Source organism: Tursiops truncatus, chromosome 12 (assembly GCF_011762595.2).
Source record: "Tursiops truncatus isolate mTurTru1 chromosome 12, mTurTru1.mat.Y, whole genome shotgun sequence".
NCBI lineage: Eukaryota > Metazoa > Chordata > Mammalia > Artiodactyla > Delphinidae > Tursiops > Tursiops truncatus.
In genome coordinates this window covers 49,918,292-49,933,245 of record NC_047045.1, presented here as the reverse complement: position 1 = coordinate 49,933,245, position 14,954 = coordinate 49,918,292, and the positions used below count along the sequence as shown (strand labels likewise).

General features: G+C 37.4%; 1 long non-coding RNA gene and 1 other non-coding gene across 2 annotated transcripts; both read left to right on the top strand.

Annotated features, from left to right (window-relative positions):
* The first annotated feature begins 8 nt into the window (after positions 1–8).
* On the top strand, positions 9–8,985 carry LOC109552819 (uncharacterized). Its single transcript, XR_002179697.3, has 3 exons — positions 9–161; positions 1,905–2,136; positions 8,611–8,985. It is a non-coding gene; the product is annotated as an uncharacterized lncRNA (long non-coding RNA).
* Positions 8,986–12,109: 3,124 nt separating this feature from the next.
* Positions 12,110–12,216, top strand: LOC117307551 (U6 spliceosomal RNA). The gene has a single exon (XR_004521318.1). It is a non-coding gene; the product is annotated as a U6 spliceosomal RNA (small nuclear RNA).
* The last annotated feature ends 2,738 nt before the right edge of the window (positions 12,217–14,954 follow it).

The following is a 14,954-nucleotide window of genomic DNA, read 5'->3' as shown; positions in this document are numbered from 1 at the left end:
ACTAAAAGAAAGGGGCGGGGAAGAGGAAAGGCGGGCAGGAGAGTGGAGAGGAGGCCGGCGAACGTGGACGGGTGGGGGAGAAGAAGCAAAGAGGAGTAACCAGCCCGGATAAAGCTGTACTTTAAATCTGCTGACTAGAGAAATGAAATAGCATTAGAGACGTGAGTTCCACTGCTTGTAGTTGCTCCTTACAAAAACAATTATGGGTTTTAGTTAGCGCTTTTTTCACCAAAAGTCCAGGGATGATAAAAAGCAGTGTATTTTAGAATATTACTACCTCTTCTAAAATTTTACTTACTGTAATATTACAGTAAATTAATGTGGTGGAAAAGAGTATAGCCAAGGCATACTTGTTGCCTATTGGCCAAGGTGTGTGAAGTTAAAGGTGTGTGTGAGTGAGTTATTTGATGAGCTAATTCCTTTCCTCTTAGTTTAAGTAGGGAGAGTGAACAGAGGAAATGGAGATGGGAGAGAGAAATGTCAGAAATGAACATTTTATGGTGGTATGCCCATCCCAAATCCACCTTCCATCCCCGTGACTGCTTCGAATTTTTTTCTTTACTGCAGTTTAGCAAAACCAATGTAGTTTTATGTAACAATAGTTATAACTGTATAATATATAATACATTTTGACTGTGAAAATCTTGATATCTAACCTCTGCCAGATCTCCAGGGAACTGAAGATTTATAATATCTCAGCCCCACTCATGCCAACTCACTAAAAATGAAATCTCTTTTGTAGTGAAATGTCAGGATATTTTTATGAAATACTCATATGTTAAGTTGGCATTAAGTGGGTCCCAAAACTATCAACCTTCCTTGAGACCATCTCCCTCTCTAAAACCCACTGGATAGTTTTCTGCCTGATGACCGCAGAGGTCTGCATATAATTTTTATGTGCTTTTCCACTACTTCCATGGTCCTCCCTCTTCAGCACTCTGCATTAGGGTTTATAATAGCCTGAGTCATGGGGCCTCAATCTTAGAGTGGGTAGGTCCTTTGAGGACTCTCCAGATGCCATACTAGAGGGCTGTGGTAGGACAATTCCCATAAACTGGCTTCAGTGATGCTCCTGAGGTTGGGCAGGGAAATCTCTTGGCCATTATTCTCTGGAAACAAAGCAAACTCATCCAGCCTTAATACTCTTTCCTCTTCTCAGTAGTACAGATATCAGAAAGGGAGAGGATGGCAAATATTTTCTGATAGATACCTCTCCCTAAGTTTCAATTCATTGAAATAAGTAATAAAACACCTTTTGAAATGTTGTAGTGTTAAGACAGAGTTTTGCTCTCTTATTTGCTGGCTATGTTATTTCTAAGGGTACATTTTTCTTTATGTTAAAGAAGGGGAAAAAAGAAATGGAAATTATAATCTGACTTTCAAGTTTTCATGCTCAGCAATCCATAAATATTGTTTTGGTCTGGATTTACATTGTCCTTTCCTTCAAATGAGTTTATTGTTTTGTCCTAACTATTTAATTTACGTAAATATTTGGTTTACTTTTGTAAAAGGATTTATCAAGTACAATGATTACTGAAATCATCCATTTTATTTTTAAAAATTTCCTAAAATGCTAATTCAGAATTAGTTACAAGAAAGAAAAGTTGCAATTGGCTATTCTGTAACAGGGTTTTTTTTAAATGAAAAATTGTGTTTATTTCCAATTCTGTTAGGTGTATAAAATGAAATTGTTATCTAAGTATTCTGGAACCTTTTCTTTTAGTCTATTGCTTATGTGACCAACTGGAAAGAGAAAGACAGAACTTCTTTATACCAAAATAAGTTACTCATGGAAATTGCTTGAACCATTTTCTAAGCCAAAGAGATTAGTCATAGCATTAGCCAGCAATTAAATAATAAGATCTCCTAACATATGGACTGTACTATATCTTTTATTTCTAAAGTGATTTCCACAAAATCTTTCATAAAAGATGAAGACATTCTATGTGATCTTCTCTTCTTTTGGAATAATGCCACCAAGATTTGATCCTATGAGTAAGAGTGCTCAAGAAGACCTGGGCTGCTGAATGGCTTCCTTGTTGGAACATTGACAACAGTTTCCTTTCATGGACCCCTCGAAGCTTCTCCAAATGTCTAGCAGCAACTCCTATTATACTTCATGCTGTAGCAGTGCTGGTGAGTTGTATTTTGACCAATAATATACATTTTTAAAAGTATCCCATTTATTTGAACTTAGAAGCTTATCTCCATTGGAATCTTTTGCAAAAATTGTGGGATAGCTTTTTTTTAATGTTTTTCTCATATTCTTAAAAATGCCAATGCCATTTCATTAATATAAACACTGACTTTTCAGAACTGTGTATTCTCTGACTGCCAGGCCCTGTCTATGCAGAAGAAATGGATGCGGCCTGATGTGCTAGGCAACACTGCTCTTTGAGAGATGAGGGACAGTCACTTAGAGTTCTGTCCTCTGCAGAATTTCTTTAGGTGCCACCATGAGCCAGGCCTTGGACTCCGTTTTATCCATGTTGCTCTGTGTATTGAGAGACACACATTATTGGCACAGTGAAGAGCAGACTATTTTTCAGAATCGTGCGAAGTATTTCTTAATATGAAAACCAACTGCGTTTTTTGATTTTTACCTTTGTTTCAAAATAGCAATTTTTGAAATTTTAAGAGATGAATGGATTAATTTTTAAGGATTTTGAGTGCTTATCTCACACAAACTCTGATGGATTACTCCCACTTCAATGCGTCGCATGGATGTTAAAAAATAATTGATGGATAAAGATTGAAGATTAGTAAGGAGAATATTGTAATGGTAGAGGAGTGAGTTAGTTATAAGAATCTGAACTAGGGTACTAGGAGTAAGAAAGGACAAGAAGGTAGATTTACCAGAACTTGATGATAGATTGAATGGGGAGGACAAGAGAGGAGTGTGGAAACTGATTTTGGAGTTTTGATTGGGAAAATGTTACTAACACACAAACAAAAAGGAAGTCCGGAGGAGGAACTGATTTGCTGAAAGATATTTAATGATTTCAACTTGGAAAATTTGGTATGAAGAACTGAAACATCTTGGTGAAGATATCTGGTTGGCAGTTTCAAACATGGGCTGTGGAGTTCAGTTTAAAATTGCTATGAGATTTGGGGTTTTACTCATAGAATTGCTATTTGAAACCACAGGTACAGGTATTATAACTGAGATGGTATGTAGGCAGTGTGCCAAAAAGACAGCACTCACACAGCCTCAGTGGATTTCCTCATTTAATACAGGCAAAGAAAAAGAATGAAGAAAGAGGCAAGGTAGAATCAGGTAAAGGGAAGTGGGTTTATTTGTAAGGAAAATATCACCCTGGTACTTGGGGGAGTCTTGACTTTGGATAAAAGGGCAGTTACTCCTTTCAAACAAGAGTGAATGAAGACCATAAAGGAAAAAAAATGTTTTAAAGTAGAGAGTATATGCTTTAGAAAGCTAAGGTTTAAAAGTAACTTCTCAAATAAAGTAGATGAGGTTATCAGCTGACTCTCAGATTAGAACAAGTTGATCAGAGTTGAAGTTTGCAATACCTCTGTGGGAATTCAAAGGCAGCTGTAGAAGAATAAAAGGATTATCAAAGACTGGGAGGGTCTAGGATGATTTTGTATTGGATTAAGATGGCATTGTTTTATGGATTTCCTTTCATTAACATCAGAATAATTCTAACCAGGTACCAAATTTCCATTTTATCTAATGTTTATTGGACTGTAAGGAAGGAGAAAAAGTTAATTTGCAACCCCAAAAGTATGCAAATTCGCAAATACTCTACCCAAATTGGTAAAACCAGCCAGAAAATGAGTTCTTAAAGTGACTGTTGGTCAACCATATTTCCTTTGGAATAGTGTAGATTTCCCAATATATTACCCACTTGTGCTAGAATCCTTTTTCTTTTTTTTTTTTTTTTTTTTGCGGTACGCGGGCCTCTCACTGTTGTGGCCTCTTCCCTTGCGGAGCACAGGCTCCGAGACGCGCAAGCTCAGCGGCCATGGCTCACGGGCCCAGCCGCTCCGCGGCATGTAGGGTCTTCCCGGACCGGGGCACGAACCCGTGTCCCCTACATCGGCAGGCGGACTCTCAACCACTGTGCCACCAGGGAAGCCCTAGACTTCTTTTTCAATAGATATATTTCTGGGGTCTGACAATTTACTTCGGAACTCCAGAGTACTCACTTAACTGAAACTTGCTTGCCATTTATTTATCATTCTGTCATCCTTGAGAGGGGTTTGAGGATAAAAGGTTGTCTCAACCTGGGTAAAATCTGAACTTATTCTCTAGCCTACACCTATTTCCAAGTGAATTTTTCTGTGAGGCTACACACAAAGTATTTGTCGAGGGAAGAATCTTTTGTGTTGTTTTGTTTAATGGGAAAGACTCCCAGCCAGTAGATAAATATGTCTTTGGCTCCACCTACTGTACAGAGTGAAAATCAGCATCAGAAGAAGTAACTGGTAAACCATTTATTTAATACTTTAACTTTGTTCACCTTTTTCATTAAGCATGGTTAATTTTTTGGATCATTTGTGAATATTTACATTAATTCATTTAGCAAATATTTATGTCTCAGGAACTATGCTACTGAGGGTTTGTTAGTTATGCAGGAAAGTGGTTACTGATATAAAAACAAGGTCCAATCTGTTGGAAGTTTTAGGTGACTTTTTAAATTCTTGGAGATTCATGTTGTCACCTACAACAAAACACTAGAGGCCAAGGTCAGCTCAATATAAAGTCAGAATATTGTCACCCAGTGAAGTACAGCTTAAGGACATGCAAAGCTCTTTCAGACCAAAACCATCAACCTACTCATTCCCTGTAGAGGCTAGGTTTTCCATCATTAAGTTCCACCTTTGGATTAAGACACTGGAGTTTTAAGAAGGTGAAAATGGAGATGAAAGTATACTCTTGGAAAGGGTAAAAGAAAAATTAACAAAAATTAGTTTACCGTTGTGACTTACAAAGACAGTTTGAAAAGGCTGAGGATATAAATTCTTATGGGAATGAGCAGAAATCAAGGGGCCTGTGAACTCACCTAAATTTGATAGAACTGACCTTTAGTTCTTTTTGGCACCTATTAGTGCACATCACAAAAGACTGAGGTGTATTAAAGTTACTCCCTCATGACACCAGTACCAGCTCAAAACAAAACAAGCTTTAGACCAAGTTTGGCTTCACATTTAGACACTTATTTAATAAACACCTATTAGTAAGCAGACTCTAAACATTTCATACAACTTGCTTTGTATTCTCTACAACGTCCCAACTCTCTGTTCTTTTTAGGTGCTGAGACTATCACCTTGCATGAAAAGTTCTTTTTTTTTTTTAAATACATTTATTTATTTTTGGCTGCATTGGGTCTTCGTTGTTGCATGTGGGCTTTCTCTGGTTGCGGCGAGTTGGGGGCTACTCATTGCAGTGTGCGGGCTTCTCATTGTGGTGGCTTCTCTTGTTGCAGAGCACGGGCTCTAGGTGCCCGGTCTTCAGTAGTTGTGGCACGTGGGCTCAGTAGTTGTGGCTCGCAGGCTCTAGAGCGCAGACTCAGTAGTTGTGGCGCATGGGCTTAGTTGCTCCGCAGCATGTGGGATTTTTCCCAGACCAGGGATGGAACCCGTGTCCCCTGCATTGGCAGGCAGATTCTTAACCACTGCGCTACCAGGGAAGCCCGAAAAGTTCTTTTAAAGCAGAAGCGACAATATTCCAGAAACAGCACTTGCTTGTACTAGAAAGACTCAGCCACCGGATATCCTCCCAACCAATGACTGGATACATGACCATTTGGGGGTCAAGTAAATAGTTTCTTAAATTCTGTTCATGCAAATGTCTCTAGATTATAGCCAATCTACGCAAACTGAATACCACTCATTTCGCCAAGGAGAGGCTGTTTCTACCAACCATTATGCTAATTAACAAATCACTAATTTCATCAGTAAAAATCCATATCTGACATTCAGGATGCTAATTAGCAAATATCTGGTGTGTTTCAAAGACATGAATACAGAAGCACTTGTAGTCCTCTCTGAGGTGGCCTTTTTGATGTATGTTTGCCACCCATGCTATGCCATGAATTCTTGATTAAGTACCCATACTCTACATGTAACTAACTCTGTATGCAACCAACCAACACACACGTTTATAGTACTGCATCTTTGCTGAAGTTTTTAAAAGTAAATTACAGACATCATAAAACAGGGAAACTGTGTATTGCTTTTATATTGCAACTTAGTACCCTGGAAAATGGAATTAGCTCCTGGCTTCCTGGTGTTAAGAGATGGAAGCAAAAGCCATGAGTTGAAAGGAGATACCAGAAGAATTGGAGCATCTTAAGAACATATAGGGATATTTTAACAATTTTACATTTGAATGGCCCCATCTCAAGACGTTATATATCTACCTTTAAAAATGGCATAGCTATTTTAAATGCTTTTTGTTTGAAGTTAATATGTGTTCTTAATGCTTCATAATGCTTTCTAAATATTTGCTTCATAAGTAACTTGAATCCTACATCATGTGAAGTTCAGACTGATTCATATTCAGTGGGCTTTCCTTTGTGTTTCACGCTGACCCTTTTCAGTCCACCCCTGCACCCCTGTCATTTTCCTGGCCTTGGGCCACTCATGTTGAACTACCGACAGGAGGTTGTTATCACCTAACTTCTGATCTTACTAGCATCAGCAACAGTTGGTCTTCAGTATTCTCCTGGCAATCCTGTTTTATAAAATTTCCAGTCAAAACAGCAAACTTGATGTGTTTGGAAGATTCAGGTGACTTTTTAAATCTATTAGATGGGATTCATTCCAATAACTGATTTCCCCTCAATAATTTTAGTAGTTCTTTTATTTTCATTCTTGAATAAAGTATGAATGGATTTTAAATATTAAAGTTCAAAATATTAACGTGTGGAAAGTGAAAGAAATCAAGCTTTGATTATTATAGATTATAGAAGGTTTTTTTGTTTTTGTTTTAAATTCCAAAGCATCAATAGAGGCAATGGATATAGCTCAGAGATATGATTCTCCTTTTATGGATTTCTATATAAAGAGTTTCAGTAACTTTCTTGGCTTTTTATGAAACAGTTTATCCATTGGGGGAAAAGACTACAGGTTTGTGAATCAGACTTTTCACTTACACTCATCCATAAAAAGATAGCATATTGTGTGTTTAGACTAAATTCTAAATTATAGCCAGTTTTAACAGAAATTTTTAATGAATTGACCACTAAACCAGATAGGACATAGAATCAATCTTTATTTTAGACCTTAATTAGGCAATGAAAACTGCAATTTTGGATTCAGATTCAAGAAACATTTATGGAAACCCTATTATTTCTTTAATATTTTTGTGGTTTTACGTACAGGCAATTCTAATAAGTCAGATTCATTTGGAGGGGCTTCCGATATCCTCAAAAATGAAGACATGCCAAAGCCATATTATAAAATGCTTGATATACTTTGAAATTTAAATTAACTAGTTAATAACTTTAATATAAGCCCCCATAAAGATATATAACTTTGCTATTCATATCATAAATTACACGATCTACTAAAACGGTATATAATTGTTTAATAGTTTATCATAAGGTAGGATGAGCTGGTAATGTTTAAAGATTCTTGATGAACATACTCTTCAAAATGTCAGTTTATCTCCTAACTATATGTATAAACTTATTTGGAAGTGATATAAAAACTTCACATTTGGGGCCCTTCCTGAATAGGAGGTCCAGACCAAATGGTCCTTCTGATAATGGCCTTTTTGTCCAGCCCCCACTCTGTCCCCAGCCTCTGAGTGAAAGGATCTGCATTCCAGGCTAGAAGTTAGAACTCCTCTTTTGCCACTGACTTGCTAGTTAATTTTGCTTTGGATAATTCCCTCTGCCTCTCTTTTGTTTTATACGAACTTTTTGATGTATAACATACTTAAAGAAGAGGGAACATATCCTGAATGTAAAGTTTGGAGGACTTTTGCAAATCAGATACACCTGTTTAACCAGCAGTCATATCAAGAAATGGAAAATTACATCAGTATCATCCCTGTAGCTTTCCTTGAAGGCCCTTCCTTTCATTAATACTTCCTCCATAAGCATAATCACTATTAATTCTTTCCTATTTTTCCCCTTCTCTTTAATAATCAAGTTGAATCTTAAAGAATGTACTATTTTGTGTGTCTGGCTTTTTTGGGGGGATTATTAAAAACTTTATTATGATTATAAAATAATGCTAATGTGTTAACTTATTTGTGTGTCTGCCTTCTTTCATTTTCATTCATATTCTTGCAGGCCGTCATAGATCATTCATTATTATTGATGTGTAATATCCCCTTGTATGACTATATCACAATTTATTTATCTTTTCTACTGTTAATGGGCTTTTGGGTAATTTCCAAGTTGAGGATTTTATAAATACATATCTTCTGAACATTCTAGTACAGGTCTTTTGAGTTGTCTGTCATTCTGTAGGAGTTCTTTATTTATTCTGTCTATGAGTCCTTTGTCAGGTAAGTGTATTGTGAATAGCTTTTCTTTCTCTGGGTTGCCTTTTTACTTGCTTAAGGGTTTCTTTTGATTAAAAAAAGAATTGTAGATGTAATATAGACTAAATTGTCAAATTTTCTCTCTACAGTTTGTACTTTTTAGAATCTTTTAAAGAAATGTTTGCCTACTCCAACTAAAATCAAGAAGATATTCTCTAGGAACTCCGCTGGTGGTCCAGTGACCCTGCACTCCCAGTGCAGGGGGCCTGGGTTCCATCCCTGGCCAGGGAACTAGATCCTACATGCCACAACTAAAGATCCTGCACGAAGCAACGAAGATCCCCTGTGCCACAACTAAGACCTGACACAGCCAAATAAATATTTTTTAAAAAAAAGATACTCTCATGTTTCCTTCTAAAAGTTTTACTGTTTTATCTTTCACATTTAGATCTACAATACCTGTGAAGTTGAATTTGTGTATGGTATAAATTAGGGGTCAGAATACATTTTTGTTGCTATAGAAATTCAGTCTACTCAGCATCATTTATTAAAAAGATCATCCTTTTCTCAGTATTATCTTTGTTGTGAATCAGGTGACCATACATATCTGGGTCTATTTCTGAACTCTGTATTTTGTTCCATTGGTCAGTTTGTTTATCTTTGCACCAATAACATGTTCCCTTAATTACTATACTTTTATGATAGGTCCTAATATATGATAGTATAAGTACTCTAGCTTTGTTCTTCTTCAAGATTGTCTTGACTGTACTTGGCTCTGCATTTCCATATGATTTTTTAAAACCATCTTCTCAGTTTTCACATACACACAAAGTATTTAAAAGATAAACAAGAAAATTGAACTGTTGGGATTTTGATTGAGATGGCATTAAGATGGTTCTATAGATTTTTATTCTGCCTTTATTTTCAAGGATATTTTTTCTGGTTATAGATTCTGGGGTTGACAGTTTTTTCTTTAAGTATTTTCATGCATAATGTTCCACTCTTTTCTGGCCTCATAATTTATGAGAAGTGAGCTGATTAATTGGATTATTATTCTCTTATATGTAAAATGTCATTTTTCTCTTGCTTCCCCACAATTTGCTCTTTATCTTTCATTTTCAATAGTGCAACTACTGTAACTGAAAATTTCTGTCTTTCATCAGATTTGGGAAATTTTGGCCATTATATCTTCAATTAATTTTTTTTCTATTATAGTTTCATTTTCATATCCTTTTTGAACCATTATGCATATAGAACCATTTGCTATCATCTGACAGATCTCTGAGGCTCTCTACTTTTTTCCTCTTCATATTGGCTAATTTCTTTTGATCTATCTTCAAATTCATTCTACTGTCATCTCCATTCCTCTAAGTCCAACCATTGGTGATTTTTTTTTAACATATTATATTTTTTGGTTCTAAAATTTCCATTTGGTTTTTCTTTTACCATTTTTATTTCTCTGCTGAGATCTCCTACCTTTTTATTCAATCGTGAATATATTTTGTTTTACTTCATTGAGGTAAGTTAAAATAGCCACTTTAAAACCTTTAATTTCTAGTACCGACACTTGTGTCATCTCAGAGTTGCTCTTAATTGGTTTTCTTTTCTATTGGCAATATGTTCCATTTATCTGGTTTCTCATATGTCAGGCAATTTTTCATTATACCCTAGGGATTATAAACGTTAAGTTGTTGAGATTCTGGATTCTATTATTTTCCCCCGATGTGTGTCATTTCTTTTGTTTTAGCAGGCAATTATCTTATTGGAATTTGTGTAGGATAAAATTATTTTAGATCTGGACTAGAACAGCTCTATGTTTATCTCCAGGGACATCTGGAAGTTTGGCACCTTATCTTGGCCAAGAAAAGATCAGTCAGCTAACTAATGATTTATAATATTCTGTTTTAAGTTCAAAACTTCCCCGGAGGCACCCAAGATCAGCTTGTTTATTGATGAATTACACCTGACATGACCATTTAAACTTTTGGGCTTGGCTTTTATACCCAGAAGAGCATAAAAGAGTCTGCCAGAAACTTTTGGGCAGCTCTCCTGAAACCAAGATTTATCAGAGAAATATTGGCAATTCAATCCCAAGGTGAAATACATATTCATTTTGTGAACATAACAGACCCTGGGGAGCTGTGCCTGGAGGTTTCAAGCACCCTCAGTGCTTTTTTTTTTTTTAACTTTTTTTCCTCTCGACATACAATATCCTCTGCCTTTAATAAAAGTCTTACATGAGTACAGTCATCTCTCGGTATGCACGGGAGATTGGTTCCAGGACACCCAGCAGATACCAAAATTCACTGATGCTCAATTACCTTTTATAAAATGACATAGTATTTGCATATAACCTACCCACATCCTCTGGTATACTTTAAATCATCTGTACATTTACTTCTAATACCTGATACAATGAAAATGCTATGTAAGTAGTTATAAATACAATGTAAATGCTATGCAACTAGTTGCCTGTACAAGACAAATTCAAGTTTTGCTCTTTGGAACTTGCTGGAATTTCTTTTTTTCTGAATATTTTCAATCCACGACTGGTTGATTCCACAGATGTGGAGCCCACAGATAGAGAGGGCCAACTGTGTGCTCTGTGGAGTCTGATAAATCCTTTCAATTATCAATCTATGCAAAATTGAAAATGCAAACTTTGTTTCTTGGGTGGCAGCTTTAGTCTCCGTTCAGTTCGATTACTACTGGCCAAGATGCTTTCTATGTTTCATGCATGTGTGGTTAATGGGTCAAAAATATGGGTAGGGAAGAATTTGATAACGCTCTTGTGATTTTTTTTTTCTTCCAGAGTTTACTTATTCTCACAGTTTTCTGGCTTCAGTATTCTGGTTTACCAGAGGCCATTTTCCATCATGTCCCCACTGCCTTCAGCACAATTTGCACCTGGTCTCAGGCTAAAAGTTTCAAAAAATGGGGACCCCACTTTTCTAGAGAAGTATAATCCACTATAGTCGATCTTTTTCTGTTTACTTTCCAGTGCTTCACGTAGCTGCTATTTGTATTAGGTCCAGATTTTATGGTTGTTTTCTGTGGAGGATTCAGTCTGGTTTGATCTTATTCCATCATCATTAGAAGTGGAACTGCTCCCATAAGATTTTTCTATAAAAGGTGTCTTAAAAAAAAAAGCTGCATTTTAGTTTGTTTGGCACACAAAATCTATTACCAATCTTGAGCTAATGGAATGTTTAGAACCAGAGCATTTAAAGGAGAGGCTCCTCTGAAGAATAATCATGAATCCATTTTTTTTTAAGACCGGGATGGTCAGAAAAATTATTTTTACCGAAAAAATAAATAAAATTTTCCTCTCACCCCCCAAAAAGCTTCATCAGTTGACTGCTAGTTATAACTGAATGGTTTGGTAATGTGTTTGACTCTCTCACTACAGTCCTGGCATTATTGAACAATGACAAGTAGATGTCAATGAAATCTAGAAAGATTGCTATGTAACACAGGAACATAATCCTTTCTTCCTTTTTACCATGTCAATATGCTATCTCATTTAATCCTCATATTACTTAAATTAGGTAAGCATTATATATCTATTTAACAGACGATCAAACAGATATTCTGGGAAGTTAAGTAACTTGCCTGAAGTCACAGTACTAAATGATAAAACCTAGTCTAGTGCTCGCTTTGGCTGCACATATACTAAAATTGGAATGATACAGAGAAGATTAGCATGGCCCCTGCGCAAGGATGACACACAAATTCATGAAGTGTTCCATTTTTTTTTCCAGATTTTACTTTATTTTATTTTAATTACAAAAGCAAAGACATTGATAAAGCAAATACAATCTGCAATAATAAATACATCTGCAACAGATGCTAAATATCATTAAATTATTATATAATTTAGACAGTAAACATGGTCTATTTTTGCTTCTTTCCAATAGAATACATTTGATCACATTTTTTTATTATACAGCAGGTTCTTATCAGTCATCAATTTTATACACATCAGTGTATACATGTCAATCCCAATCTCCCAATTCATCACCCCCCCCCCACAGCTTTCCCACCTTGGTGTCCATATGTTTGTTCTCTACATATGTGTCTCAATTTCTGCCCTGCAAACCGGATCATCTGTACCATTTTTCTAGGTTCCACATACATGCGTTAATATACGATATTTGTTTTTCTCTTTCTGACTTACTTCACTCTGTATGACAGTCTCTAGATCCATCCACGTCTCAGCAAATGAACAAATTTCGTTCCTTTTTATGGCAGAGTAATATTCCATTGTATATATGTGCCACATCTTCTCTATCCGTTGATGGGCATTTAGGTTGCTTCCATGACCTGGCTATTGTAAATAGTGCTGCAATGAACATTGGGATGCATGTGTCTTATTATTATTTTTTGGTGGTACGTGGGCCTCTCACTTCTGTGGCCTCTCCTGCTGTGGAACACAGGCCCTGGACACACAGGCTCAGCTGCCATGGTCCACAGGCCCAGCTGCTCCACGGCATGTGGGATCCTCCCGGACCAGGGCACGAACCCGCATCCCTTGCATCAGCAGGTGGACTCCCAACCACTGCACCACCAGGGAAACCCCGCATGTGTCTTTTTGAATTGTGTTTTTCTCTGGGTATATGCCCAGTAGTGGGATTGCTGGATCATATGGTAATTCTATTTTTAGTTTTTTAAGGAACTTCCATACTGTTCTCCATAGCACTCCCTTCTGGCTTGTAGTTTCTGCTCAGAAATTAGCTGTTAACCTTATGGGAGTTCCCCTGTATGTTATTTGTTGTTTTTCCCTTGTTGCTGTCAATAATTTTCTCTGTCTTTAATTTTTGTCAGTTTGATTACTATGTGTCTTGGCGTGGTCCTCCTTGGGTTTATCCTGCCTGGGACTGTCTGTTTCTCCTGGACTCTGGTGGCTATTTCCTTTCCCATGTTAGGGAAATTTTCAACTATAATCTCTTCAGATATTTTCTCTGGTCTTTTCTCTCTCTCTTCTCCTTCTGGGACCCCTATAATAATGAATGTTATTGTGTTTAATGTTGTCCCAGAGGTCTCTTAGGCTGTCTTCTTTTCTTTTCATTCTCTTTTCTTTATTCTGTTCTGCAGCAGTGAATTCCACCATTTTGTCTTCCAGGTCACTTATCCGTTTTTCTGCCTCATTTATTCTGCTATTGATTCCTTCTAGCGTATTTTTCATTTCAGTTATTGTGTTGCTCATCACTGTTTGTTTGTTCTTTAATCCTTCTAGGTGTTTGTTCTTTAATTCTTCTAGGTCTTTGTTAAACATTTCTTGCATCTTCTCGATCTTTGCCTCCTTTCTTTTTCCAAGGTCCTGGAACATCTTCACTATCATTATTCTGAATTCTTTCTCTGGAAGGTTGCCTATCTCTAATTCATTTAGTTGTTTTTCTGGGGTTTTATCTTGTTCCTTCATCTGGTACATAGCCCTCTGCCTTTTCATCTTGTCTATCTTTCTGTGAATGTGGTTTTTGTTCCACAGGCTGTAGAATTGTAGTTCTCACTTCTGCTGTCTGCCCTCTGGTGGATGAGGCTATCTCAGAGGCTTGTGTAAGCTTCCTGATGGGAGGAACTGGTGGTGGGTAGAGCTGGGTATTGCTCTGGTGGGCAGAGCTCAGTAAAATTTTAATCCTCTTGTCTGCTGATGGGTGGGGCTGGGTTCCCTCCCTGTTGCTTGTTTGTGAGGCGACCCAGCACTGGAGCCTGCAGGCTCTTTGGTGGGGCTAATGGTGGACTCTGGGAGCAGTCACACCAAGGAGTACTTCCCAGAACTTCTGCTGCCAATGTCCTTGTCCCTGTGGTGAGCCACAGCCACCCCCCCCCTCTGCAGGAGACCCTCCAACAGCAGCAGGCAGGCCTGGCTCAGTCTCCTATGGGGTCACTGCTCCTTCCCCCAGGTCCCGATGCGCACAGTACCCTGTGTGTGCCCTTCAAAATTGGAGTCTCTGTTTCCCCTAGTGCTGTCGAAGTCCTGCAATCAAGTCCCACTAGCCTTCAAAGTCTGATTATCTGGGAATTCCTCCTCCCATTGCCAGATCCCTAGGTTGGGGAGCCTGTTGTGGGGCTCAGAACCTTCACTCCAGTGGGTGGACCTCTGTCATATAAGTGTTCTCCACTTTATGAGTCACCTACCCAGCAGTTATGGGATTTGATTTTACTGTGATTGAGCCCCCCTTAACATCTCATTGCAGCTTCTCCTTTGTCTTTGGATGTGGGGTATCTTTTTTGGTGAGTTCCAGTGTCTCCCTGTTGATGATTGTTCAGCAGTTAGTTGTGAATCTGGTGCTCTCACAAGAGGGAATGTGTGCATATCCTTCTACTCTGCCATCTTGACCCAATCTCTCTCTTTCTCAAGTTTGAATTGGAGAAATTTCACTAGGGGAAAAAATAGATATCACATATCTAAAAGTTATGCAATAGATTTAAAAAAATGTAACACATATGGGAAAAAAAAGCTAGAAAACTTTGTATAAAACTAATAGAGGTT